The sequence below is a fragment of the Ursus americanus genome, chromosome 9 (genome assembly GCF_024610735.1).
Source record: "Ursus americanus isolate L20-20 chromosome 9, mUrsAme1.1.p, whole genome shotgun sequence".
NCBI lineage: Eukaryota > Metazoa > Chordata > Mammalia > Carnivora > Ursidae > Ursus > Ursus americanus.
Window position 1 is genome coordinate 81,975,230 of NC_142135.1, and position 27,684 is coordinate 82,002,913.

A 27,684-nucleotide genomic window follows, 5' to 3' on the forward strand; every position below is an offset into this window, starting at 1 on the left:
TCCCCATCCCCAGCGTTGTGATGCCAGGTCCCTGGGAAGTGCCCCTCGGGGGCCGAACTATGGTTAGGGTTAGCCCCCAGGAGGCCGGCAGGCCCGATACACCACCTGGGCGTTGAGCGGAGAGTTGGGCTGAGGTGAGGGTTCTGGTGAATATGAGCCTGGGCCCAAGCATTTTGGTTCGGGGTGCCTTCGAAAGTTGGCGGGGATTCGGAGGGCCCTGTCCATCCTCCCATGCTGAATGAATGGCGGCGCCCCTAGCGGCCTGGGTGGGGAGGGGTGGCAGGGTGCATCTGGCACTGGGGCTTGGGGGTCCCCAATCCCCGGCGTTGTGGCACCAGGCCCCTTGGGAGGGGCCCTTCGGGGCCCAACCTAGGGTTAGGTTTAGCCCCTAGGAGGCCAGCAGGCCCTATTCACCAGCTGTGTGAAGAGAGGAGTGGCAGACCTACGTGAGGGTGCTGGTGAGTGGGAGGGTGGGCCTGGGCGTTTTGGCGCGGGAGGCCTTCGAAGTTCACCGTGTCTCCGAGGGCCCTGCCCGTTCTCCCGCCCTGAATGAACGGCAGCACCCCAAGCCTCCGAGTGGCGGCTGGGCGGCAGGTGAGTCAGGTGCTGGCGCTCGGGGTCCCCAATCCCCGGCGTTGTGGCGCGAGGCCCCTTGGGAGGGCCCCCTCAGGTGCTGACCTAGGGTTAGGGTTACCCCCAGGAGGCCAGGAGACCCAATCTCCCGGCTGTGCGGTGAGCGGAGGGGCGGGTTGAGATGAGGGTATTGGCGAGCAGGAAAGTGGGCCCAAAGTTTTGGAGCGAGGGGCCATCAAAGGTCACCAGGGGCTCAGAGGGTCCTGCCTGTTCTCCCGCCCTGAATGACCGGGGGTGCCCCTTGTGGCCCAGGTGGCGGTGGGGGGCATGGTGAGTCCGGCGCTGGGGCTCAGGAGTCCCCAATCCCCGTCGTTGAGGCTCCAGGAACCTTGGGAGGGGCCACTAGGGGGCCGACCTAGGGTTTGGGTTAGCCCCCAGAAGGCCCGCAGGCCCAATCAGCCAGCTGTGCGGCGAGTGGGGGGGAGGGCCGAGGTAAGGGCGCTGGCCAGCGGGAGCGTGGGCCCAAGCGTTTTGGTCGGGGGGCCTTCGAAAGTCGCCGGTGACTTGGAGGGCCCTTGCCATTCTCCCTCCCTGAATGAAAGCGGCGCCCCTAGCGGCCCAGGTGGCGGTAGGGCAGGAGGGTGAGTTGGGCGCTGGGGCTCGGGAGTCCCCAATCCCCGGTGTTGCGGCAATAGGAACCTGGGATGGGCCCCTCGGGGGCCCACCAACGGTTAGGGTAACACCCAGGAGGCTGGCAGTCCAGATCCACCAGCTGTTCAGCGAGCGGAGGGGCAGACCGAGGTGAGGGTGCAGGCGAGTGGGAGCATGGGCCCAAGCGCTTTGGCACGGGGGGGCCTTCGAAGGTCGCCAGGGGCTCGGAGGGATCTGCCCATTCTCCCTCCCTGAATGACCGACGGTGCTCCTAGGGGCCCGGGTGGTGGCGGGGCAACATAGTGAGTCCGGCACTGGGGCTCGAGGGTCCCCAATCCCAGGCATTGCGGTGCCAGGCCCCTTCGGAGGGGCCCCTCAGGGGCCAACCTAGGGTTATGTGTAGCCCCAGGAGGAGGGCAGTCCTCATCCCCCAGCTCTGCAGGGAGTGGAGGAGTGGGCCAAGGTGAGGGTGCTGAGGATGGGGAGCATAGGCTCAAGCGTTTTGGATGTGGGGGCCTTCGAAGGTCGCCGTGGGCTCGGAGGGCCCTGCCATTCTCCCGCACTGAATGACCAGGGACACCCTAGCGGCCCGGGTGGTGGTGGGGCAGCACGGTGAGTCCGGCGCTGGGGCTCGGCAGTCCCTGATACCCAGCGCTGCGGCGCCAGGCCCCTTGGGACGGGCCCCTCGGGGACTGACCTAGGGTTAGGGTTAGCCCCCAGGAGACTGGCAGGCTCGTTCCGCCCATGTGCAGTGAATGGAGGTGTGGGTCGAGGTGAGGTAGCTGGTGATCGGGAGCGTAGGCCATAGCATTTGGCTTTGGCTCGGGGTGCCTTCGAAGATTGCAGGTGGCTCAGAGGGTCCTGCCCATTCTGTCGCCCTGAAGGACTGGCGACGCCCCTAGCACCCCAGGTGGCGGCGGGGTGGCAGGGTGCGTCTGGCGCTGGGACTTGGGGGTCCCCAATCAATGGCATGCGGCGCCAGGCCACTTGGGAGGGGCCCCTCGGGGGCGACCTAGGGATAGGGTTAGCCCCCAGCAAGCCAGCAGGCCTGATCCGCCAGCTCTGCAGCAAGCTTAGGCATGGGCCGAGGTTAGGGCGCTGGCGAGCAGGAGCATGGGAGCCATAGTTTTTGCACGGGGGGCCTTCGAAGGTCGCAGGGGGATCGGAGGGCCCTGCCCGTTCTCCCTTCCTGAATGACTGGCAACGCCCCTAGCGCCCTGGGTGCTTGCGAGGTGGCAGAGTGAGTCCAGCACTGGGGCTCGGGGGTCCCAAATCCCCGGCATTGCGGTGCCAGGCCCCTTCGGAGGGGCCCCTCAGGGGACAACCTAGGCCCCTCAGGGGACACCCTAGGAGGGCAGGCCTCATCCGCTGGCTCTGCGGCGAGCGGAGGGGAGGGCCGAGGTGAGGGCGCTGAGGAGCCGGAGCGAGGGCTCAAGTGTTTAGGATGGGGGGCCTTCGAAGATTGCCATGGGCTCGGAGGGCCCTGCCCATTCTCCCGCCCTGAATGACCAGCGGCGCCCCCAGCGGCCGGGTTGGCGGGGGGGCAGCAGGGTGAGTCCGGCGCTGGGGCTTGGGTGTCAGCAATCCCAGGCGTTGTGGCACCAGGCCCCATCGGATGGGCCCCTCGGGGGCCGACCTACGGTTAGGGTTAGCCCCCAGGAGGCTGGCAGGCCTGATCCACCAGCTGTGAGGTGAGTGGAGGGGCGGGCCGAGGTAAGGGCACTGGCAAGCGGGAGCATGGGCCGAAGCATTTTGTCGCTGGGGGCCTTCAAAGGTCTCCGGGGGCTCAGAGGGCCCTGCCCATTCTCCCACACTGAATGACTGGCGGCGCCCCTAGCGGCCCGGGTACAGTGGGGCGGCAAGGTGAGTCCGGCGCTGCGGCTCGGGGGTCACCAATCTCCAGCGTGCAGTGCCAGGCCCCTTGGGATGTACGCCTCGGGGGCTGTCCTAGGGTTAGGGTTAGACCGCAGGAGGCTGGCAATCCCGAAATGTCAGTTGTGCGGCGAGCGGATCGGTGTTCTGAGGTGAGGGCGCTGGCGAGGGGGACCATGGGAGCATTTTGGGGCGGGGCACTTTCGAATGTCGCCTTGGGCTCGAAGGGCCCTGCCTGTTCTCCCACACTGAATGAACGGCGGCTCCCCTAGCAGCCCGGGTGGCGACGGGACGACAAAATGAGTCCTGGCTGGGGCTCTGGGGTCCCCAATCCCCGGTGTTGTGGGGCCAGGCCCCTTAGTAGGGGCCCCACGGGGGCCGACCTAGGGTTAGTGTTAGCCCCCAGGAGGCCGGCAGGCCTGGGAGCCTGGGCCCAAATGTTTTGGTGCAGGGGGACTTCGAATGTCGCCGGGGGCTAGGAGGGCCCTGCCCATTCTCCCGCCCTGAATGACAGGCTGTACCCCTAGCGGCCCGAATGGCGGCGGGGCGGCAGGGTGAGTCCAGCGCTGCAGCTTGGGTGTCCGCAATCCCCGCGTTGCGGCGCCAGGTCCCTTGGCAGGGGCCCCTTGGGTCTGACCTAGGGTTAGGGTTAGCCCCCAGGAGGCCGGCAGGCCCGATCCTCCGGCTGTGCACGAGCGGACGGGTGGGATGAGATGAGGGCGCTGGCGAGCGGGAAGGTGGGCCCAAGCATTTTGGCGTAAGGGGACTTCAAAGGTTGCCAGGGGCTCGGAGGGCCCTGCCTGTTCTCCTGCCCTGAATGACCGACAGCGCCCCTCGCGGCCAGTTTAGCAGCGGGGCGGCAGGGAGAGTCTGGCGTTGGGGCTCGGGGGTCCCCAATCCCCGGTGTTGCAGCGCCAGGCCCTTTGGGATGGGCCCCTAGGGGGCCTACCTAGGGTTAGGGTTAGCCACAAGGAGGCTAGGATGCCTGATTCGCCGGCTGTGTGGCGAGCGGAGGGGCAGGCCGAGGTAAGGGCGATGGGAGCGGGAGCATGGGCCCTAGTGCTTTGGTGCAGGGGGCCTTCGAAGGTCACCGTTCGCTGGGAGGGTCTTGCGCGTTCTCCCGCCCTGAATGACCGGCAGTGCCCCTAGTGGCCCGGGTGGTGGCGGGGGGCATGGTGAGTCCAGCGCTGGGGCTCAGGAGTCCCCTTTCCCCGTCGTTGCAGCGCCAGGCCCCTTGGGAGGGGCCACGAGGGGGCCAACCTAGCTTTAGGGTTAGCCCCCAGAAGGCCCCCAGGCCTGATCCGTCAGCTGTGCGGCAAGCGGGGGGGAGGGCCGAGGTAAGGGCGCTGGCCAGCGGGAGCATGGGCCCAAGCATTTTGGTGCGGGGGGCCTTCGAAGTCGCCGGTCGCTGGGAGGGCCCTGCCCGTTCTCCCTTCCTGAATGAACGGCGGTGCCCCTAGCGGCCCAGGTGGCGGTAGGGCGGGAGGATGAGTCTGGCGCTGAGGCTCCGGAGTCCCCAATCCCCAGTGTTGCGGCAATAGGAACCTGGGATGGGCCCCTTGGGGGCCCACCAAAAGTTAGGGTAACACCCAGGAAGCCTGCAGTCCCGATCCACTGGCTCTACAGTGAGCGGAGGGGCGGACCGAGATGAGGGCGCAGGTGAGCGGGAGCATGGGCCCAAGCGTTTTGGCGCGGGGGGCCTTCGATGGTCACCAGGGGCTTGGAGGGATCTGCCCATTCTCCCTCCCTGAATGACCGACGGTGCTCCTGGCGGCCCGGGTGGCGGTGGGGCGATAAGGTGAGTCCGGCGCTGGGGCTCGGGGGTCCCCAATCCCAGGCATTGCAGTGCCAGGCCCCTTCGGAGGGGCCCCTCAGGGGACAACCTAGGGTTCTGGGTAGCCCCCAGGAGGAGGGCAGGCCTCATCCGCAGGCTCTGCGGCGAGTGGAGGGGCGGGCCGAGGTGAGGGTGCTGAGGAGCGGGAGCATGGGATCAAGCATTTTGGATGGGGGGGCCTTCGAAGGTCCCGTGGGCTCGGAGGCCCCTGCCCGTTCTCCCGCCCTGAATGACCAGTGGCACCCCTAGCATCCCGGGTGGCGGCGGGGCGGCAGGGTGAGTACGGCGCTGGGGATCGGGGCTCCCTAATACCCGGTGTTGCGGCCTCAGGCCCATTGGGACGGGCCCCTTGGGGGCTGACTTAGGGTTAGGGTTAGCCCCCAGTAGGCTGGCAGGCTCGTGCCGCCCATGTGCGGTGAATGGAGGTGTGGGTCGAGGTGAGATAGCTGGCAAGCAGGGGCGTGGGCCAGAATATTTTGGCTTTGGCTCGGGGTGCATTTGAAGGTGGCAGGTGGCTTGGAGCGTCCTGCCAGTTCTGTCGCCCTGAAGGACTGGTGACGCCCCTAGCGCCCCATGTGGCGGCCGGGCGGCAGGGTGCTTCCAGTGCTGGGACATGGGGGTCCCCAATCCCTGGCATGCGGCGCCAGGCCACTTGGGAGAGTCCCCTTAGGGGGGACCTAGGGATAGTTTTAGCCCCCAGGAAGGCAGCAGGCCCGATCCACCAGCTCTGCAGCGAGAGGAGGGGTGGGCCGAGGTTAGGGCGCTGGGGAGCAGGAGCGTGGGAGCCAGAGGTTTTGCGCGGGGGGCCTTTGAAGGTAGCAGGGGAATCAGAGGGCCCTGCCTGTTCTCCCTTCTTGAATGACTGGCAACACCCCTAGCACCCTGGGTGCTTGTGGGGTGGCAGAGTGAGTCCAGCACTGGGGCACGGGGGTTCAAAATTCCCCGGCATTGCGCTGCCAGGATCCTTGGGAGGGGCCCCTCGGGGGCCGACCTAGGTTAAGTTTTAGGCCCCAGGAGTCCAGCAGGCCCCTTCTGCCTGCTCTGCAGCAGGCGGAGGGGCAGGCCGAGGTGAGGGCACTGGCGAGAGGGAGTGTGGGCCCAAGCATTTTGGCGCGGGGGGCCTTCGAAGGTCACCGGGGGCTTGGAGGGCCCTGCCCATTCTCTCGCCCTGAAAGACTGGCGGCGCCCCTAGCAGCCTGGGTTGCTGCGGGGCGGCAGGGTGACTCCGGCGCTGGGCTCGGGGGTCCCCAATCCCCTGCGTTGTGGCACCAGGCCCCTTGGAGGGGCCCCTCGGGGGCCGACTAGGGTTAGGGTTCGTTCCCAGGAGGCCGGCAAGCCCAACGCTAAGTGGTTCTGGCAATGTAACAAAAATGCCATACACTTATCTGTAAGAAATAACAGTGTACAGGAACCCTCATAGCCCTAACATCATCCTTTGTGAATATGGAAGCCAGCCCCAAAGTGGTCGTGGAAGTCTGACGAAAGGGCTAAGCACTTTTCTCTGAGTCACCACACTATACAGGGAAAGACCAATGTACATCATCTTTCACGAGTAGGAAGCATTAATGAAAAGGTTCTGGAATTTCGAGGACTCTGACCCATCCTTATTGGTAATAAACCACCGTGTACAGGAAAACACCTTCAACTCTCATCACCTCCTCAATCCTGATTCCGATTCAACTTTGGGTGTGTAGGACTAGGGAAATGTCCACATCTTATTGCTAAGAAAGAACGATGTCAGGGTAATGCCCTTCAAGTCACCTCAGCCTTCCTGAAGACGGAAGCAGGAATCAAGGTGGTTATGTTACCATGAGGTAAGGAAGATGAGCATATAAGTGAGAAACAACAGTGGGCAGGACCTCTCTTCCAAGGAATATTATCTTTGCTTAATGTTGAATCCCTATGGTAAGTGGTTGTGGGCATTTGTGAGGTCAAAATCTTAAGTGTTTTGTAAAACTTCTTGGCCATTCACAGATAAGACTAAGGTAGTTGGGGACTCCTAGGCAGTGATTTGTCCACTGTCAAAAATATGAAAAGATAAAAGAGACAGATGAGGTCTCCTCAGGCATTGTCCTTTATCCTCATCCTCCGTGAGGATGGCCATCTCTGGACAGCTCAGTGGCAGGGTCTCATTCACAGTGGGGGCATCTGTTCCTCACAGACATCAGGCAGGGAAATGGATTTGGTTCTCTGTGCCAGCCCAGCCACAGCTGAGTGTCACAGCACCCTCTCGTGGGCTCATAAGAGTTTCACTGTCACCAGGCAGGTCATTGTATTTGATAAACCACTGTGAGAGTTTGCAATTGCCTTCATCTGCAACCTCCTAGAGGCAAATTCAGATCTCTGGTACCATGTGAAGTCATGTGAAGGCATTGTGAGAAAGTGTCCTTTTGCTTAAGAAAAACATGGCTGGGGCTCCTGGCTGTTTCACCAGTTAAACATGTGCCTTTGGCTCAGGTTATGATCCCAGGGTTCTGGGATCGAGCCCGGGCTCCCTGCTCAGCAGGAAAGGAGGTTGGGAAATAGCTTAGAACCCACAGAGAATGTGAATAAAGGGGAGTGAAATGGAACTTGGTCTGTGTTTGGCTTTAGGGATTGGAAGTTAGTTTTTTCTCAATTGTGATTGTTCTTGAAACAGAACAGCTGTATTTTTTTTTTACCTTTAATTTTTTTCTAATAATTTTTTATTATGCTATGTTAGTCACTATACAGTATTTCCTTAGTTTTTGATGTAGTGTTCCGTGATTCATTATTTGCATATAATACCCAGTTCTCCATGCAATATGTACCTTCCTTAATACCCATCACTGGCCCATCCCAAGCCCCCACCCCTCTCCCCTCTGAAGCCCTCAGTTTGTTTCCCAGAGTCCATAGTCTCTCGTGGTTCATTCCCCCTTCTGTTTAGGGTCCATTGTCTAAAGGGACAAACAGTGGAAGTTCACCAAATATAAGATCGAAATTGAATTGTTCATTATAGATGCCACCACGTAGTTCCCAGACATTTCATTCTACTGTAGTAATTCATTATACCTGTGCAGGTGCACGTGGAAGACAATTGATGCATGCAGAGTGGTAATAAAACACGCCCCTCAGTAGTAGAATAATAGGGGATGCATATGTGTAAAATTATTCGACTACAGCTTCCATGCTTTCCCTTTGGTTCCTTATTATCTATGAAATTGGACAATTCTTGTTCTCTAGGCTTAAACCTCATTGTCAGTATTTAGAGTTTTTCAATGCTGATCTTCTCCTGTATAAGTTACCAAAAACCTAAAATATGTATGAACTTTAAAAAACGCTATATTGAAAATGACAGCAGGGAAGTTCCATTTTGTGAATATTGTGTCAATGGATCTCTATTTTGACATCAGTGTTCATTAGAAATGATGACATTTCATGTGAGTATAAATATCAATGTGAAAAAGAAAAGGTAGGAAGAACCTTGAATGTTTAAGTAATTGGTGAAATGACAGGTGTGTGTGTGTGTGTGTGTGTGTGTGTGTGTGTGTGTGTGTGTGTGTAATTGATTTTCAGTGAATGGTTCAGCTACTTGTAGGGCCTCTGAGAGAGCCCAGGTGAACCTTTCAATGAGTTGGTATCTGTTTTCAGAACATGGGAATCTCTTAGTCCAATAGTCAATCAGGCAAGCTTTGAGGTCTTGAAGAGTTTCAGTCCTCAGCGATGGTGTTGCAGACCCTTGTGAGCAAACCCTAGGATATGCTCAGAGCCCTCATAAGCTGGTACCAACGTGTGACAATTTCAGACAACATTTCCCAAAGAAGTACCTCTTGAGTCTCTGTCCTTGTCAGTTCCTTACACTTCCTTACACTAGTTATGTGATCAGTGTGTTTCAGGATAATCCCCACATGTGATTTTTGCTATTTCCTACTAGTCCTATCTCTTTCTCATCTTCTTCTTTTATGATAGGGGTTGGGAAGCAACCTGTGTGGTGGAGGAAGGGGTGTGGTAGTTGTCTGCCTTCAGAGGACCGAATGATGCCTAGAAATTGTACTGTAGTTTGAGGTCAATTGTCCATCCATCCTCTGAGTGTCAGGAATTCCATCACTTTACTTTGATGCTAGTCTGTTCTTCAAGCTGTCCTCAGAAATAAGGACGTCATCCATCTAGGGAATACTGGTTTCTGTGTATGTTTTCATTTTAGGAAAGGCCTTGCTGTTCCTGAAAATAATACTGTAGAGCACCCTTTCCTGTTCATATTGGCCATCAGTCAATCTTTTGTGAAGTATTTGTTTATAAATAGACTTTTTATGGTTGATGAGCAGGAATTCTTTATTGACAAGTCTTTGTCAGTGTGTGTATTGCAAATCTGTACTTCCCAGCCTGCGGTTCACCTTTTCATTTTCTTGTGGTCATAAGATAAGGAGAAATGTCACATTTTTATGAAGTACCACTGAATTCTTTTAAATGGTTAGTGCACCCTATGTCCTACCCCAAGATTGACAGGTTCTACATTTTCTTTCAGAAACTGTCCAATGGGAAGCACAATCCATCTCAAATTTATAAATTGCATTTTTAATTCTAATAGGGTATATAGACTGTTTTGGATTTTCTATGTATACAATCGTATTATCTGTGAATAGTCACAATTATCCCCTCAATTCTTATACTTTTTGTTTCTCTTGCCTTCTAACACTGGTAGACTCTCCGATGCCACGATGAATAGAGCAGCATTGTTGAAGATTTTAATATACCTTTCTCAATATCTGACAGAAAAAGCAGACAAAACATTGGTAACAAATGTGACCTAATTGACATATAGGGAACATTCCATAATAAGTGCAGAATATATTATTTTCAAGTGGTCATAGACTCTTTACCTAAATAGATGATAGGTGGGGCCATGAATCAAGTCTACAAATGTTAAACCCTGAAATTAACTAGGTTCTATTCCTAGACCACAGGGGAATTGAGCCACAGTCTTAGCGAAAAGAAAACCAGGAAGTCTTTCAATGTTTAAAAATTAAATGGAACTTTGCTACATATCCTAAAGGTCAGAGAGGGAATCTCAATGGAAATTCTGAACCTTTTCTACATGAGGGCTCACACACAATGGCACTTTCTTTGTGAAGAGCATAATAATAACCTAGACAGGAGTTGAGCCTTAAGTCAGAGTTCTGCCTGCCCCAGCCACACCTGGCAGCCTTGGCCTGTGGTCCCCCTCAGCTGTCCTTTCTGGTGGCCCTGAGCTAAGGGGGTCAACATGGCCATATGGAAATGGGAAGCTCCCGACTCATAGTGATGGCAGTGCCCCCTCCCCAGCTGCCCTTTCTGGTGGCTCTGAGCTAATGGGGTCAACATGGCCGTATGGAAATTAGAAGCTCCCCACTCTTAGTGATGACGTTGCTATTGTATCGTCCTCACCAGTCCAACAACATGATTTCTGAGTGAACTATGACACAAGAGCGACTTCTTGGCCTTCCTTCAGGTTTGAAAATCATCTGGTGAGTCATCTATTAGAAATATGGATTCAACATGTGTTCTTTCTTCTGGAAAAGAAATAGACCCAATAGCAATTATGGCTTCCTGAGCACCTGTTCTTGAGAGACATCATACTGGCTCTTTGTAGCATTCTGCCTCTTAAACTTCTCAACTAGGGTGTAGATATTTTTAGGTACATTTTCAGGTGGTTAGACAGGGACTCGGATGATATGAGTCACAGAGGATTTTAGTGTCAGAAACCTAAGTGGGATCCCCAAATTGACTCCAAATCCCTTGTTGTTCCATACAGGGTACTATTTCCCTCTTATCTCTGGTCTTCTCGATCTGGAAACCTATCAAGTATCAGGATTTTCTTGTCATGTGGACAACTGGAACGAATTCAGCGGGCCTTTTCACCTCTGCCCGTGGTGATCATTAAGATCATTATCTCAGTGGAGGACCTCTGGGTAAGATACTCAAAGATCCTTAGGAATAGAGACAGTATAATATTTTTCTGGTATTAAAGTTACTGAAACCAACTATCTTTCTTAGTCCGTTCAAGCTCTGGTATGTTCAGAGGGTGCTGTAAAACAGGTCTGAAATAGTATTTAAAAACACTCAGCTCAGCCTCTTCTACAACGTGAGCCAATGCTTATAAACATGGCTAAAATATTCCCTTACCTACGATGACTTCCCAGCCATCGTAGTGTTTATATGGTATGACTGTGACTTACATTAGTCAACATTTGCAGAGAAAGAACTTAGTGCATCCAGGGGGCACATCATGTTGAAATTAGTTTGTGACAACGAGCTACTGTGTTTTCTTCTGCAGTCCAAGGGAATGGTGCCAGACATCTCTAAGGTGTCTAGCAGTTCTACAATTCCGATTTTAAGTGGTCTATGTGCTTCAGAGATTTGGGCAGGAAAAGGGCAGGAGTCCAGAGACTGTGAACACTTCTGTTACCTGTGCTGACCATGGAGCAGGTAGCCTTCTGTGGGCATCATTTTGATTTCTTGGTACTCTTGTGAAAGGTGCTTTTGTCTCAAATTCCTCCTTTTTAGGAGTAATTATAATGATGAAAGTAATTTTTATCTTATATCATCTGTGGGCCCTGATCCTGGGATCCCAGGGAAGCTATCCTTTAACATTTTACCTGGCTCAAAATGACTAGGCAACACCTCAAAGCATGGGCCTTGTTTCTGCCCCAAGCACGTTGTACATCTGCTTTGAGAAGAAAACAATAACCAAAAATGCCAACATAAAGATAAGAAAAAATAAAGAACCTCTCTGGCTCCCATAAGATTAAAGTCATACTGACATGTACATAGTGAAAACATAAGAAAGAGTCTGTCACTTTCTGGAATCTAAGAAGATCCTCATTGTGGTGTGTAACTCTGTATGTAAAACAAAACAGAAAAAAATATATAAGCCTGCCCCAAAAGTTCCTTCCCCGGAGCACTCCCTTCTTGGTGAAGATTGTGTCTGCCAGGCAGCTGTCCTGACTTGGGTTTGAATAAAGGTCTCTTCCTTTCTCTCTAAAATGTTTTTAAAAGTTCATTCACGCAATGTCGACAATAACAGTGTTTTCTATTTAAGTGAGAAATAAATGTTCCACTCTAGTTGCATTGGGAATAGATGAATTGAGGGTTTCTTTAGAAGAGTAAGTCTGCTTTCCAGAAAAGGCAAGGTCATTGGTCTATTGAGAATGAAGATAATTACTGCTAAACAACATATATGTGTTACCCCTTCGCCCAGAAACCGAAGCAGATGTGCAGGCTTTACGTCAGAGGTGCCTTCTTCTCCCCACCTGACAGCAATTCTCTGCTCTGGCTCCAAGAAACCCGAGGTTTTGAACATCACCATCTGAGTCAGTGAGGCAGCTTGTCACAGGACGCCAGTGTTCAGAGAAAGCACAGGTATGTTTGGCAAAATGTCCTAACTATGTCAGGGCTGGAGGTAAAACCTCTCATTATCCCAAAACCTCCTGGGCTTTTCTCTTTTCTCTAGTTGAGCCACAAAGTAAAATTGAAGTAGCTGTCAGCATTCTGGGTTTGGTGCAAGAATTACTTAGTTTCCCTGCAGGTAGAACTTTGCAGGGGATCACAATTTCTCTGTCCATTTATTGCTTACAAATGTATTTTGACCATCTGTTTCCTAGGAACCCTCTTTTATTAGAAAGGGAAGGTGAGATTCACTCTGTGCCTGTTTGTAACATCTAATTTGTTCCTTCATCTAACAGTGTTTATTCAATTGGGCCTACGATATAGTTGAGTGGCCAGCATCTAGAGTTAGGTGGCTTTATTCATCTGATACAGACTTGGGTGATGTCATTTGACAAAGGTGATGTTTCATCATTGATTAGTTTATCCATCAGAAGAGTTAAAATTAGGGTGGAGGGAAAATTCAAAATTATCCAAGTGGGCCTGTTCCTGTTTAAAAGTTGAGCTTGTCTTTCTAGTTTTACTAAATGTATTATCTCGATATTTTGAGGTGCCATATTCTCTCTGTAGTTTCTTTGGTGGTGGAGTCAGAAGAAGAGTCTGGGAATTCTTTGGGATAGTTAAATGCTGGTGGCTTCAAGGGGCTTGGCGTCAGGAGCCTTGGGGTGAAGTCTGCAACTGCTTGCCTGACCCTGGGTGCATCTCCCAGAGGTTTTGTTTCCTCTTATGAAATTGCCGGCAGATAATGTTCTGCTTGAAGGGGAACCCTCCCATCCTGTTGGTGGGAATGCAAAGTGGTGCAGCCAGTCTGGGAACCAGTTGGGGGTTCCTCAAAAAGTTAAACATTGAACAACCCCATGATCCAGCAATTGCTCTCCTAGGTATTTACCCAAAGGATACTAAATTGCAGATTCAAAGGGGGAACATGCACCATGATGTTTATAGCAGCAATGTCCACAGTAGCCAAACTATGGAGAGAATCCCAAAGTCCATGCACTGATGAATGGATAAAGCAGATGTGGGATACATATATATATATATATATATATATATATATATATATATATATATATATATATATATATATATATATATATATATATATATATATAATGGAATATGACCCAGCTTCAAAAAGAATGAAATCTTACCATTTGCAAGGATGTGGATGGATCTAGAGTGTATTAAGCTAAGCAAAATCACTGAGGAAAGACAAATATCCTATGCTCTCACGCTTGTGGAATTTCAGAAAGAAAACAGAGGAACAGAGTTGAAGCGTGATGAGAGAGGCAAACAAGGCAATAGACTCAACCTTGGAGAACAAACTGAGTGTTGCTGCAGGACAGGGGCATAGGGTAAGAGTTAAATGGGTGAGGGGTATTAAGGAGGGCACTTGTGATGAGCACCGGGTACTCGATGCAGGTGAGGAATCACTAAATCCTACCCCTGAAGCGAATATTCCATCGCATGTGAACTAACTGGAATTTAATAAAAGAAGAATGGAAAAAGTGTTCTGCTTCATGAAGAGTGAGGTAAAATTGTAGTGATTTGGGCTGTAGTCTTCTCTAGATGATAGTTGTAAAACACCCTGTTGTAGGATACACTAGTTTCTTATCACAAAAGGAGTCCTCAGAAAGCTGCAATGAAAGATTCAGGTCTCAGAGCATGTTCATGTTCCACTGATATGTTGCAGTTTGCACAGGTAGGAAAGAAGGTGGAGAGAAAGGCAACAGAAGGGGAAAGGAGGTGTGAACCTTTCATTAGTTAGTGTTATAGCTTTCTCATGAAAGCCTTGCGCCAGTGTGATTTTGGAAGCAGAGAGGTAATCCGGGAGCTTTGCAGGAGATGGGGGAGTTCCAGGTCTGGGTAAAGCTGACAGGGGTCCCAGAGGAGAGATGAAAGCATTCTACAGTAGGGTGTGGGCAGGGTGGGCTCCAGGGGTGGCTGTGGGTCTCCTGGGTGAGAGTTGTGACAGGTGAGGGCTGTGTGCAAGTTCCTGGCTGAGGACAAGTGAGGCACAGGCGGAGAGCTGGCAGAGAACCCTCTTCTGGGCCACCAGCCTCACCCAACACACACAGCCTCAACTTCTGTCTCTGTCACTCCAATTCAGACTTCTCCGAAGGTGAGTGAGAACACATCAAGAGCATTCTGAACAGAAGGGAAAGCATGTGCAAAGGCTCTGGGGCAGGAGAATTCCAGGTATGTCCAGGAGCAGCAAGAAGGCCCTGTGGCCACAGGAGACAGCTTAGGACATGAGCTCAGAAAGGTGACAGAGGGTGACAGAAAGCCATTCCAGGGCTATAACCCCATAAGACCCTGTTTCACTGGGCCATCCTGGCGACAGTGTTGAGAACAGATGACAGAGGGTTGAAGATGGCAAGGCAGGTCAATGACGAAGCTTTTCCAGGTACTCAGGCACTGTGGACCAGACAGGTGGCCTTGGATGGAGTGGTTAGACCTATTCTGGGTCCATTTTGAAGATACAGCTCACAGGATTTGCTGATGGGTTAGCTATTAGGAGCAGGAGAATGGAGGAATTGGGGTAACTCCCAGCTGTTGTGGGTTGTCCTGATCTAGGGGAAGGAGAGGGTTTCTGGGGGTAGGAGGTAGTCCGTGTTCCACATGCTGAGGAAGGTGCCTTTCCCGGTGGATCTGCTGAGGTTTTTGTCTGGGAGAACCTTTCACATATCTCCCTCAGCAATGCTTAAGTACAAGTATCCCCCACTTTTTAAACGTTTACAGTAAGACACTGGGCATTCTTGAAAGAACTATATTCATTACCCAGCGTCAGTAAGAGGAAGATACCTGAAGAGGATTTCCCTCTTATGAAAAAAGGTGAACAGTGAGAATCGCGTTCAGCATCTGTTTGGGGGAGAAGCAGGACAGAGGAGGCGTGCACCCTAACCAGCTCCTTCCGCTTGGAACCGCACTCCGCATCCAGCCACCAGCACTTTGAATTGTGTCTGTGAGCCTCTGCTGTGCTTTATCTTCATTTATGCTGGTCCTCCCTTAGAAACTTGTGTCGTGAGGCCTAAGAAAAGCCAAAGAGAAGGAATTTTGGAGTCTGAGGACACTGTCTAATTGTTCCGTGTAAATTAATGGCCATTCCTTCTGGACACCATTTCTGCTGTGCAAGGTTTCTCAGAAGCCCTGTACTTTCAAAGAGCAGGGAAACCTATACCCCATGCTGCGGGGTTAGTTTTAGTCTCCATGCTGGACAGAACATTTCATGACTGTCGGGTTTTCTCACTCAAACATTGAGACTTTGACCGCCTTCACCCGTTTCTACCACCCCATCCCCGAATCTGGCACCTACAAATCTGCTCTCAGTATCCATGTGTTCAGTATTTGTTTATTCCATGTGGAATGTACATGAGAGCATCCAGTATTGGTCTTTCTGTGTGTGAGTTACTTGGCATAAGGCCCCCAAGGTCTGTGTTTCCATGTCTGGTTCTTGTGAATAATGCTGCAGTGAACGTGGGAGTGCATCTGTCTTTTTGAGGCAGTACTTTTGTGTTCTCTGAATCAATACTCAGTAGAGCCATTACTGGGTCATGGGGTAGTTGTATTTATTTTTTCAGGAACCTCCATACCGTTTGTCACAATGCCTGCACCAATTTCTATTCCCACCAACAGTGCACAGTGTCTCTTCGTCTGCACACCCATGACCCCACTTTTTGTCTGTCTCTGGGACAATTGGTGTTCCAGCAGTTGTGAGGGGATAGCTTATTTTGGGTTTGACTGATGTTTCCCTGACGTTGATTAGTGATGTCGAACAACTTTTTCTGTCTGTTGGCACCTGTGTGCCATCTTTGGAAAGTATCTATTCACATATTCCCCCCAATTCTTATACCGTTTTTTTTTTATTGTTTTGATTTGTATGAGTGTTGTGTGTATTTTGGATATTAGCGTCTTCTCACACATGATTCACAGATATTTTTTTCTTATTGGGTCAGTGGCCTTTTAAGTTTTTGCTGGTTTCTTTTGCCATGTGGAAGATTTCAGTTTGATGTTGTTCCACTTGTTTATTTTTGCTTTTGTTGCCTTTGCATTTGGTGTCTGATCTGAAGACTCTTTGCCAAAACTAATGTCAAGAGACTTAGTACCTGTGTCTTCTTGGAGGTTTATGGATTCAGGTCTTATGTTCAAATCATTCATCCATTAAAAATTTTGTGTGTGGTGTAAGAAAGTGACCCAGTTATATTCTTCTGCATTTAGTGTCCAGTTTGTCTGTTACCGCTCACTGAAGGGACAGTCCTTCCCTCATGGCATATCTTCTGCTGCTGTGTTGTAAGTTAGGATCATCTACGTGTGGGTAAGTTTCTGAGCTTTCTGTTCTGTTCCACTGACCTGGTGTCTGTGTTTATGCCAGTACCATCCTGTTTTGACGACAACAGCTTTGTAATCTAGCTTGAAATCCAGGAGTGTGTTGACTGCACCTTTCTTTCTCCAGGTTGCATTGGGTATTTGGGGTCTTTAGTGACTCCATACAAGTTTAAGGACTATTTTCTATTTCCTCGAATAATGCCACTGGAATTCAGATAGGGATTTCATCACATCTGTCGATTGCTTTGGGTACGATGGACATGTTCACATAATTAACTCTTCCAGTTAAGGAACATGGTGTATGCTTCCATTTGTTTGTGTTGCCTTCCAAATCTTTGACCCATACATTCCGCCCCCCTCGACACACATGTTTTTCGTTTCTTTTCTGCCATGTGTTGAGTGTACTATGTCTTTCTCATTTCTGGTTACTTTTATTCCTAGATTATTTTTGATGCAATTGTAAATGGCATTGCTTTTTAAATTTCTCTTTGCGATAGTGTGTCATCAGTATACAGAAATGCAAGAAGTTGGGTCATCTCGGTGGCCCCATAGGTGAAGCGTCTGCCTTCAGGTCAGGTCATGATCTCAGAGTTATGGGATTGAGCCCCGTGTTGGGCCCCCGCTTAGCAAGGGTCTGCTTCTCCCTCTTTCTGACACTCTCCCTGCTCGTGCTTTTTCTCTTCCTGTCAAATAAATAAATAAAATCTGAAAAGAAATAAAGACAATAGGTCTCTGTATATTGACATTATATCCTGCAGCTTTCTTGAATTTGTTTATTCTAACAGTTTTTTTGTGTGTCTGTGTGTGTGTGGAATCTTTCGGGATTTCATGTCATTTGCAAATAGTGACAGTTTTCCTGTATGGATTTCATATCTTTCTCTTTCTTTAAAATGATGTTAGTCACCCTACAGTACTTCATTTGTTTTTGATGTAGTGTTCCATGATTCATTGTTTGCATATAACACCTAGTGCTCATTATGACACGTGCCCTCCTTAATACCCATCACCAGGATAACCCATTCCCCTACCCTCCCTTTCTGCAACCTTCAGTTTGTTTCCCAGTGTCAGTAGTCTCTCATAGTTCATGTCCCCCTCTCATTCCCCCTCTTCACTTTTCCTCTCCTTCTCCTAATGTCCTCCATGCTATTCCTTCCATTCCACATAGGAGTGAAACCATATGATAATTGTCTTTCTCTGCTTGACTTAATTTCACTTAGCATAATCCCCTCCTGATCCATCCACGTTGGTGCAAATGGTGGGTATTCATCCTTTCTGATGACTGGGTAATATTCCATTGGACAGGTGAACCACATCATCTTTGTCCATTCATCTGCTGAAGGACATCTTGGCTCCTTCCACAGTTTGGATATTATGGACATTGCTGCTATGAACATTGGGATACTGGTGCCCCTTCTTTTCATTACTGTGTGTCTATGGGGTAAATACCCAGTAGTGCAATTTGTGGGTCGTAGGATAGCTCTGTGTTTAACGTCTTGAGGAGCCTCCATATTGTTTTCAAAAGTGGCTGTACTAGCTTGAATTCTCATGAGTAGTGTAAGAGGGTTCCCCTTTCTCCACATCACCTCTGACTTTCTTTTATTTCCTGTCTTGTTAATTTTTTTTCAAGATTTTATTTATTTATTCCACAGAGATAGAGAAAGCCAGCGAGAGAGGGAACACAAGCATGGGGAGTGGGAGAGGAAGAAGCAGGCTCATAACAGAGGAGCCTGATGTGGGGCTCGATCGCATAATGCCAGGATCACGCCCTTAGCCGAAGGCAGACACTTAACCTCTGTGCCACCCAGGTGCCCCCTGCCCTGTTAATTTTAACCATTCTAACTGGTGTAAGGTGGTATCTCATTGTCGTTTTATTTGTATTTGCCTGATGGCAAGTGATGTGATGCATTTTTTCATGTGTCTGTTGGCCATTTGTATGTCTTCTCTGGAGAAGTATCTCTTTGTGTCTTCTGCCCATTTTTTGGGCGTTGAGTTAGAGAAGTTCTTTATAGATCTTGGATACCAGCCCTTTCTCTGTAATATCATTTGCAGATATCTTCTTCGATTCCATAGGTTGCCTTTTTCTTTCGTTGATCGTTTGCTTTGCCGAGCAGAAGCTTTTTATTCTGATGAAGTGCCAATAGTTCATTTTTGCTTTTATTTCCTTTGCCTATAGAGACGTGGCTTGCAAGAAGTTGTTGTGTCCAAGGTTGAAGAGTTCTTTTGATTTTGATATGAGACAGGAATCCAGTATCTTATTTTCCTGATTGTATTCGAGTCCTCTGTCTTTGTTGGTGAGTCTAGCTAATTTTGTCAGTTTTGTTTATCTTTCCAAAAGGCAGCTTTCATTTTCATTGTTTATTTTTTTGTCTTTTTAGTCTCCATTGGATTTCTTTATGCATTCCTTTTTCTTATTTCCTTATTTCTACTAATTTGGGGCTTTGTTTGTTGTTTTTTTTTTTCTACTTCTTTACCATATAAATCAGGTTGTTTATTGGAGAGCATTCTCATGGATTGATGAAGACTTGAATTTCTATGAATGTCCCCCATAAAGCTACTTTTGCTGCATCCCATAAGTTTTTGTAGTTTGTCTTTTGCATCAGTGTCAAGGTACTTCTAAAATTTTTTTTGATTTCTTCTTTGACTGTTGGTTGTTCAGTAGCATGTTGTTAAGTCTCCACATATTTTTTTAAGATTATTTGAGTATCTGACAGAGAGTGAGACAGCGAGAGGGAACGCAAGCAGGGGGTAGGGAGAGGGAGAAGCGGGCTTCCCACTGAGCAAGGAGCCTGCTTCGGGGCTAGATCTCAGGATCCTGGAATCACGACCTGAGCTGAAAGCAGATCCTTAACGACCGAGCCACCCAGGCCCCCAATCTCCACCTATTTTTGACTGTCCCATTTTTTTCTTGAGACTGATGTCTAGTTTCATATCATTGTGGTTGGACAAGATTTGAAGCAGAAGGTGAAGAGAGCATTCAGATGAAAGGTTTGTTTCCTGGAGGGTTTTCTGAGGGCAGATCATGAGTTCAGTGGGGACGGAGGATGGTTTTGTGAGACGGGAGTTGGGGTTAACCCTTGTTAGAATTACTGACTACTACCATGCAGGCTGTGTGCTACTGTTCACACCATAGTCCTGATGGACTTGTACTTCATTAGAAATATTTTCTAGGAGGTGTAGGCATAGCCTTCTCTTAAAGAAAGGTGCCATGTGGGTTTATGGAATGACCCCAGGTCAGCAACCAGGATGTATGGTATTGTGGGGGATCAGAAGCAGGCTTTCTGTGGGAAGTGACAGAAATGGGGTATGGTGAGCTCCATGACCATAGGTGAGGTCCCGAGTGACCCACTGGGTGTTGGGTTCTGTGGATCTGTCTCATCAGGTGCTGTGGAATTCAGGGACACCCTCCTGTCTGTGGATTTGTATGGAGACAGGTAGGCATCAGTGTCTGGCCAGGCACGAGGGTCGCACTGGACCACCACCAGAGGTGCAGCGTGCGGTGGAGCCACTGCTTGGTTTCCACGAAAGCTGACCAGGGTCTGTGACCGTGATTCCTAGCAGCTGCAAGGGGAGAGGAGGCCGGAGGTGGTGCACACTTCCTAGAGTTGTGGTCAGGACTAGTCTGGAACCGACTGAAGTCAGCCACACCTGGCACAGAAGGCACCCAGTCAGTGTAGCTGTGGGCACTGCTCCGATGGTACTTCAGGCTGGCTCAATGCTGCCACCTCCTGCTTTTCATCATCATCTTCAAGGTCATGTGCCTCTGCTCTTGCCCCATGGCCTCCGGGGTATTGTCCGTCCTCCATCTGGCCCTCGTCCCTGGTGCCCTGTGCAGTCCGATGCCAGGGTAGCCTTCTCGAGACAAACATCTGGCCCTGATGGAATACTTCCATGGATCTCGTGTGATGCGAGGTTGATGCCCTGCCCTGGAAGAGGGCTGCAGTTTCCCAATCAGGACAGCCATGTCTCCCTTTTCAGCATGGCCTCCCCTCCCCTCAGTCTTCTTCAGGGAAACTCTCCCAATTTCTGAGACAACAGCTCTGAACTTAAAAATGAATGTTATTTTACATATCTCTATGGCTTAGTTCATCTATGGCATGTCTTTCAAACCCGTTAGTGGTTTTTTTTTTAGCAGTTCTGAAGGGCTGTCTGCTCAAGGAGGGGATAACCTGGGTGGGGCAGCTTTCCCTCTCATCTCCCTCAGCATGTCTCTGAGCCCTGGGGACAGCTGTCCCACTGAGGATTGAGGGACCCGAGACAGCCCATCCTGAGCCCAGGCTGTGTCAGCTCATAGACTGATGTGTGTCGGAGCGGTGGTCAGCTGGCATGGGCCAGGGGCAGGCAGTGTCTCCTTCTCACTCCTTCCCTCCCTTCCTCCCAGAGGTAGCTCAGAGCAGCCTTCAACCCCTGCATCTCCAGATCCTTTGACCTGTGCCTCATGTGTTCAGCTGGTGACCTTGGAGTTTCGCATGGATTCTACCTCCCGTACCCTCTCCCGTAGCAGTTCCTGGATCAGGGGAGGGTTCTGACCCTTGTCTGTTTTTTGTCTTCTTCCTGTCCTGCACCAAGCCCACCCACCTTTGCATCTTCCATGTATGTGCTTGGAAGCACGCCCATCCACAGGGAACCTATTAGCCAAATGGATCCAGGCAATGAACATTGAAGTAGAGATCCAGGATCCATAATAAACCTGCTCTGAAACCTGTCCCAAAGTCTGTGACTCTCTCACACTGAAACAGAAACAATAATAGCTTTCTGGACTGTGAAGTGACATGTGTCTCTACTTCCAATCTTGAATGCATAGGTGGTGAGCCTGGACAGAAAAGGACCATGGCTCCCGTGGGCTGGGATCCACGGTAAGAGCTCAGTGAAATATGAATTTGAGGCATGGAGTGAATAATTATTATAGAGTGAATCCTCCCAAGTAGGGCTTATGCACATTGCACAGGAAAAGTTTTTTCAAAGAGGTTCCTGAAAGAGAAATATTTTTAAAAAATTTATTTTAATTCCAGTAGAGCTAACATACAGGGTTACATTCGCTTCAGGTGTACAATAGAGTGATTCAGTAATTCTATATATTACTCAGTGGTCATCAAGAAAAGTGTCCTCTTAATCCCCTTCATCTATTTCACTCATCCCTCTATCCACCTCCTCTCTGGTAACCATCCGTTTGTTCTCTATTGTTAAGAGTTTGTATTTTGGTGCGTCTCCTTTTTCTCTTTTAGTTATTCATTTTTGTTTGTTTCTTCAATTCCCCATAAGAGTGACATCGTATGGGATTTGTCTTTCTCTGACTGACTGATTTTAGTTAGGATAATACTCTCTAGCTCCATCCATGTGTCTGCAAATGGCAAGGTTTCATTCTTTTTCAAGCCGAGTAATACTCCATTGTATGTGTGTATGTGTGTGTGTGTGTGTGTGTGTGTGTGTGTGTGTGTGTGTGTGAGTACACACATCTATCATCTCATTTGTCTATTTTTCTACAGACACTTGGGTTGCTTCCATATTGTGATATTGTAAATAATGGTGCAAGAAACATAGGGGTGCACGTATCCTTTTAAGATACTGTTTTCCTATTCTTTGGGTAAATACGAGTAGTGTGATTGTTGGATCGTAGGGTAGTTCTATATTTAATTTTTTGAGGAACCTTCATACTGTTTTCCACAGTGGCCACCACAGTTTGCATTCCCACCCACAGTTCGCGAGGATTCCCCTTTATCCACATCCTCCCAACACCTGCTCTTTGTTGTGCTTTTGATGTTAGCCATTCTGACAGGTTTGAGGTATTACCTCATTTTCCTTTGGATTTACATTTTCCTGATGATGGGTGATGGTGAACATCTTTTCACGGGACTGTTGGCCATTTGTATTTCTTCTTTGGAGAAATGTCTGTCCATGTCTTCTGCCTATTTTTTAACTGGAGTATTTGTTTTTTGGGGGGTCGAGTAGTATCAGTTGTATATGTTTTGGACACTATCCCTTTATTGCATATGATCTTTGCAAATATCTTCTCCCTTTGAGTAGGTTGTCTTATTATTTTTACATTTTCATTGTTCTTCTGCAATGTGGAAACTTTTTATTTTGCTGTATTCCCAATAGTTTATTTTTGCTTTCATTTCCTTTGCCTCAGGACACAGTCTAGAAAAACGTTGGTATGGTCCATGTCAAGAAGTTACTGTCTTCCCTCCTTTAGGATTTTTATGGATTCAGGTCTCATATTGAGGTCTTGAAACTGTTTTGTGTTTGTCTTTATTGTGTAAGAAAGCAGTCTAATTTCATTCTTTTGTGCGTAGCTGTCTAGTTTTCCCAACACCATTTGTTGTAGAGACTGTCCTTTTCCCTTTTGATATTGTTGCTTGCTTTGTGGAAGATTCATGGACCATATAATTGTGGGTTTCTGTCTGAACTTGTATCCTGTTCCTTTGGTCGCTGTGTCTATTTTTGTGCTGTACTCTCTTGTTAGGATGACTGCAGCTTTGTAGTATAACCTGAAATCTGAAATTGTGAGTCCTCCAGCTTTGTTTTTCTTTTCCACATTGCACTGGCTGTTTGGAATCTTTAGTGGTTCCATATAAATGTTTAGGATTGTTTATTCGAGGTCTTTTGTTCTTTAATTTAAATTCAATTAGCCAACTTACAGTACACCATTAGTTTCAGATGTAGTCTTCAATAAATTTTCAGTCGTGTGTAACACCCAGTGCTCATTGTATCGTGTGACCTCCTTAATGCTACTCACCCAGTTACCCCCCCAACTTCTCCTCCAACAATCATCAGTTTCTTATGATAGTAAAGAGTCCATCATGGGTTTTCTCCCTCTCTGATGACTTCCCATTCTATTTTCCCTTCCTTCCCCTATGGTCTTCTTCCTTGTTTCTGATATTCCACATAGGAGTGAAAGCATATGATCATTGTCTTTCTTTCATTGGCTTATTCCACTCAGCATAATACCCTCCAGCTCCATCCAGGTCGGTGTGATGGTAAGTATTCATCCTTTCTGATGGCTGAGTAATATTCCATTATATATATGATCCACATCTTCTTTATCCATTCATCTATCCATGGTCATCTGCACTCCTTCCACAGCTTGTCTATTATGGATATTGCTGCTATGAACTCTGTGGTGCATGTGTCCCGTCTTCACTACCTGTCTCTTTGGGGTAAATACCCACTAGTGCAATTGCTGGGATATAGGGTAGCTTTATTTATAACTTCTTGAGGAAACTCCGTACCATTTTCAAGAGTGGCTTCACTGGACTGCATTCGTACAGGGGTGTAATAGGGTTCCCGTTTCTCCACATCCTCTCCAACATGTATAGTTTCATGTCTTCTTTTTTTTAGATATTCGGCCTCGTGTGATATGGCATGTATAGGGGTTTAGATTTGCATTTCCCTTAAGCGAAGTGATATGAAGCATTTATGCATGTATCTTTTGGTCACCAGTACTTCGTCATCAGTGAAGTGACTTCACATTTTAATCCATCTCAAGACCTAAAGCTGGGTAAGGCACTGAACCTGGATAATGCCATCGGTTGGAAGTGTGGAGAATTTCAAAAGATCTCCGTGAAGAGCAAGTTCCAAGTTCAGTGTGAAGCTACTAATTGGATCCAGGGACATCTCTCAAAGTGGGGGTTGCCTGGGATGGGCTGAAGGGGGACCCTCTGATTTTACTATGAATCCTTGCTGCAGCCCCAAATGACAGTTTCCTGCTGTGGGGCAGGCTGAGTCCTCTAGTCCTGCAGAGGTGAGCCCAATGCCTGGTGCCTTGGAGGCAGGCAAACGGGGAGGGACCCTCAGCAGAAGACCCAGGGTTAGGTTAGGCCTCAAGGACAGCAGGTCTGAACTGCCCAGTGCTCAGAGAACTCTCATGCCGAGTGAGATGAGGGCACAAGGGCGGGTGAGTGTGAGCCTTGGGTTTCATCTGGAAGGGCCCACAAAGGTCGGGGTTCACCAGAAAGGGCTCTCAGGGTGTGCCCCAATTCTCTTGCCCTGACTGCTCTTTGTGCACCAAAATGGTACAGTTTACTGTGGGCTGCAGGCTGAGTCCTACGGTGGGGCTTGGGTGTCCCCAATCCCCCAGAGTGTGGTGCCAGGACCCTGGGGAGGGGCCCCTCTCTGCCCAACCTAGGGTAAGGGTTAGGGTCCAGGAGCCCGGCAGGGACAATCTGCAGGCTGTGCGGTGAGCTTTGTGGAGGGCTGAGAGGAGGCCATGGGGGTGGGTGAGCATGGGCCTCAGTGTTGGGGCACGGGGGGCTGCCAAAGGTGGGGACAGGCTCCGAGGGCCTCCCCAAGTTCTTGTGCCCTGTAGGCTCCATAGAGCCCCAAGGGGCAATGTTTCCTGTCGGGTGGCAAGCTGAGCCCCCGGTGGGGTATAGGTATCCCAATTCCCTGGGGCTGCGGTGTAAGGCTCCTGGGGAGACCCCCACACCCGCGGCCGACCTAGGGCTAGGTTTAGGCCCCAGGAGCCCCGCAGGCCCGATCTGCTGGCTGTATGTCGAGCTACACGGGCTGAGGTGAGGGTGTGGGGAGGGTGAGCGTGGACCTCAGGGTTGGGGTGTGGGAGGCCGCCGAAGGTCGCTGGTGGCTCAGGAGTGCCCTCATGGTTCTCCCGCCCTGAATGCTCTATGGCCTCCCAAGGCACACGGTTTCCTGTGGGGTGGCAGACTGAGTCCTGCGGTGGGGCTCAGGTGTCCTGAATCCCCGTGGCTGTGGCTCCAGACTCCTGGGGAGGGGCCCCTCCACAGATGAACTAGGGTTAGGGTTGGGGCCCAGGAACCTCGCAGGCCAGATCTGCCCACTATGTGGCAAGCTCCGCCGCGGGCTGAGGTGAGGGTGCAGGGTGGGGTGAGCATGGGCTTCAAGGTTGGGTTTAGGGATCACTGAAGTTCGCCGGGGGCTCTGGGGGCCCTCCTGGTTCTCCCGCCCTGAATGCTCTACAGCCTCCCAAGGGGCACGGTTTCCTGTGGGCTGGCAGGCTTTGTCCTGCAGTGGGGCTCAGATGTCCCCAGTCCCTGGGGCTGCGGCACCGGGCCCCAGGGGAGGGGCCGTACCCAGCCGACCTAGGGTCAGGTCTAGGCCCCAGGAACCCGGCAGGCCTGATCTGCCGGCTCTGCGATGAGCTCGGTGGCAAGCTGAAGGGAAGGCGTGGGGCAGGATGAGCGTGGGCCTCAGGGTTGGGGTGTAGGGGGCCGCCGAGGATCGCTGGGGGCTCAGGGGGCCCTACCAATTCTCCTGCATGGGATGCTCTGTGGCGCCACAAGGGGCATGGTTTCCTGAGGGGTGGCAGGCTGAGTCCCGTGGTGGGGCTCAGGTGTACCCAACCCCAGGGGTTAGGGTACGGATTAGGGTATGGGTTAAGGTTAGGGTATGGGTTACGGTTAGGGTATGGGTGAGGGTAGGGGTTAGAGTTAGGGGAAAGAGAGGGTACGGGTTAGGGTTGGGTTTAGGGGTTACAGGTTAGAGGTTATGCGTTAGGGTACAGATAAGGGTTTGGGGTACGGGTTAGGGTTTAGGGTTTGGGGTTAGGGTGGGGTTAGGGTTGGAGTATGGGTTACGTTTAGGGTATGGGTTAGGGTTAGGGTACGGGTTAGGGTACGCATTAGGGTACGGTTTAGGGTACGTGTTAGGGTACGGCTTAGGGTAAGTGTTGGCGTACGGATTTGGGTATGGTTTAGGGTATGGGTTAGGGTTAGGGTATGGGTTAGGGTTAGGGTACAGTTTAGGGTTATTGTACAGGTTGGGTTACGGTTTAGGGTTGGGGTTAGGGTACGGGTTAGGGAACGGGTTAGGGATAGGTATAGGGTATGGTTTAGGGTTAGGGTATGGGTTAGGGTACGGGTTAGGGTACAGGTTAGGGTTAGGTATGGGTTAGGGTATGGGTTAGGGTCCGGGTTTGGGATAGTGTACGGGTTATGGTATGGGTTAGTGTACGGGTTAGGGTATGGGTTAACGTTAAGGGAAGGATACTGGTTAGGGTTAGGGTACGGGTTACGGTTTAGGGTTTAGGGTTACAGTTAGGGTACGGGTTAGGGTTAGGTTACGGGTTGGGTTAGGGTACGGGTTATGGTATGAATTAGGGTATGGGTTAGGGTCAGGGTTTAGGGTTTAGGGTTAAGGTTAGGGTTCAGGTTAGGGTACGGGTTAGGTTTAGGTTTAGGGTTAGTTTACGGGTTAGGGGTAGGGTTAGCTGAAGGGGTAGCGTTAAGGGGAGGGTTAGGGTTTGGGGTTTGGTGTTAGTGGTTAAGGTTAGGGTTTATTGTTTAGGGCTTCGGGATTAGGGTTAAGGTTTATGGTTTAGTGTTAATGTTAGGGTTTAGGGTTTAAGGATTAGGGTTTAGGGTTAGATTTAGGGTAGGGTTAGGGTTAGGGCAAGGGTTAGGGGTTATGGTTAGGGTTAGGGTTAGGGGTTAAGGTTTAGGGTTTAAGGTTAGGGGTTAGGGTTAGACCTCAGTAGGCCAGCAGGCCCGATGCACCGTCTGTGCGGCAAGCAGAGGAGTGGGCCTAGGTGAGGGTCCCGGCGAGCGGGAGTATGGTATCCAGTGTTTTGGAGTAGGGGCCTTTGAACGTCGCTAGAGGCTCGGAGGGCCCTGCCCGTTCTCCCGCCCTGAATTACCGGCGATGCCCCTAGCGGCTCCATTCACGGTTGGGCAGCAGGGTGAGTCCCACGCTGCGGCTCGGTGATCCCCAATCCCCGGCGTTGCAGTGCCAGGCCCCTTGGGAAGGGCTCCTTGTGGGCCGACCTAGGGTTAGATTTAGCCCCCATGAGGCCGGCAGGCGTGATACTCTGGCTAGGCGGCTAGAGGTGGGCGGGCCAAGGTGGAGGTGCTGGGGAGCGTGATGGTGGGCCCCAGCATTTTGGGGTGGGAGGCTTCAAATGTCGCCGGTTTCTCCAAGGCCCTGTCCGTTCTCCCACCCTGAATGACCGGTGGTGCCCCTAGCGGCCCGGGTGGCTGCGCTGTGGAGGGTGAGTCCAGCTCTGGGGCTTGGGGTACCACATCCCCGGCGTAGTGGCACCAGGACCCTTGGGAGGGGCCCCTGGGGCGATGACCTAGGGT